Raw genomic sequence first — 2,165 nt, 5'->3', positions numbered from 1 at the left:
AACGTTGAAATTGCGTTATGAAAAGCCGTACTGCACGTGGCACAGAGTTGGCGTTATTTCTGTTGGAGCTCCAGGCGAGATAAATTGTGGTCAGATTAGATTTGGTGTGTTATCTTCCTTAATATTCCTGCCACAAGTGAGCTAAGAAAAACTGCCTCATATAAGATTCTCCCCTTGTCGTTTCGGAGTCATGGATTTATCACTATATTCTTCCGTAAAGAGCATACCAATCTTTTCATGTGTTTATGCTCTGCAAGGTATGCTCTTGAAGAACCACATATAGATAGTGATTGTCATATCCGAAGATAATCTTTCTTGATTTATCGATAATTTTTAGCTCTATTTTTATTTAAGATTTAAGGTAACGCTCCAATATACCCGGGACGCCACACCCATTCCAATGGCTAAAACGTAACCGAAGCAAGCTCACCGGCTTTTTTCCTCTTTCAATTAGTACTGATCAGCCAGAGATGCATTCGCTTTCGTTTGAAATAATGCATAGTTTCAGTATTGAGCTTCCATTTTGTGGTGATAATTTTTGACGAAATTTTGATGTTACACATACGGTAGAAATTATTCAGGGTAATACTTCAAAAAGATAATGCACGTTATTTCAAATTATGCTGTTTCGGTTTACATTTTTTATTAAACAAACGGAGCCTGAAGTTCCTTCATGATATACCTCTCCCAAACGGTATAAGTATGCTCGGATTTAACCTGTTACGTTTGATTACTACATGCGAAAGAAAAGTCTTGAGAAGTAAGTTATATCACTTGACTGCCACTCCCACGCATTAAAAGTGGGAGAAGTACCCAAAGACATACGTTAAACTGGACTAATGCGAACATTTTGTGCGTGTTACTGCATCAATATTTCAGAGATTCCTTATATTTCAGCTGGAAATATGATATCTTAATTGAAATCTACAGTATTTTTTCGCAGATTGGGAATTATTCCTGCATGTACACATATGTACATAAAATTTCTGTGAATTTTGGCATAGAAATTATGAAAAGACGGAAAAATGCAATAAATAAGCTAACTTTTTCCTTCATGTCATTAGGGTAGCGCTAAGCTGTAATTATCAATCTGGACCTGGAGAATTACATTTTATCAAAATAATGTTTTTTATACAATGCAACATCGCCTCGTGGTTTTTGTATGTTTAGTGTTGCGTTTTCTGCTTACCTTCTCTTGGATGACTAGCTGCTTCTGTGGCGATGAATATTACAGTTGGTTCTAAAGTCTCAGTAGGTTATACCCTGTGTTGTAATATTCCCCGAATTTTGACCTGAACACGCCTGGATTTCAGAATTCTAACATTTCCCAAACATATATGCTATGACCTAAAGTATTGTAATGTGAATATTTGAGAACTTCTGTCACCTTTCTCGCCTGGGAGTGGGGTAAAGGGATAGTTTTGCTTCTCAAATTTTTTTCATGCGTACAGAACTCACCCAATTCCGTTTTTCCTCGATTTCCATGCATTCAATGTTAAAAGAGATAAATTATTTCGTCGCTAGAAATGTTTTCCATTCATATGCGATGTAATTTCCAAAAATATTCGGTGATGATGATTTGAAATGTTGCCGTCTGTGGTAAAACCATCAGAATAACTTGGTGTATAAATGTCGTGCCCGATTTGGTGTAATTCATGTAAGGATCGCCCACAATGTTTTATAATGGAGTACCGATCTCTTGTGTAACAGGTCCGAGGCCAGGTGTGTGAAGATTTCAAAAGTATATTTACCATACAATTATGCATAAGGCCACCATGTTTAAAAATGTAAACTCCACTCATGTAATTGTTAGCTTTTTTCAAGGAATAATTGGTAAATTACCAAGATTGAAAAACTGAAAGCTTGCTCCGCTTGCATTAATAACATTTAAGGAGCTTTGGCATCCTCGATGGCATTTCTGGCGATAATGTATGTAATAATAGAAAAACAACTCAAAGTAAGTTTTTGATTGCAACATCCAAAATCAGAGGAAATGTGTTTTTGATATATTTTGACCAAAATAAATTCCTTTTAATGAAGATAAGTTGAAAGGAAATGAATTTTCTCAAAAACATGTGGCACCACTTATTGTTATGCCATCAATTCATGAACCCAACATTTAACCAAGAAAACTTATTTATTTATAGATAAATTTCGAATGAAAA

Source organism: Hetaerina americana, unplaced genomic scaffold, assembly GCF_022747635.1.
Source record: "Hetaerina americana unplaced genomic scaffold, ioHetAmer1.1.p SCAF_4, whole genome shotgun sequence".
In the NCBI taxonomy this organism is placed as follows: Eukaryota; Metazoa; Arthropoda; class Insecta; order Odonata; family Calopterygidae; genus Hetaerina; species Hetaerina americana.
The sequence above is the reverse complement of the archived record's forward strand: the minus strand, read 5'-3'. Positions refer to the sequence as shown.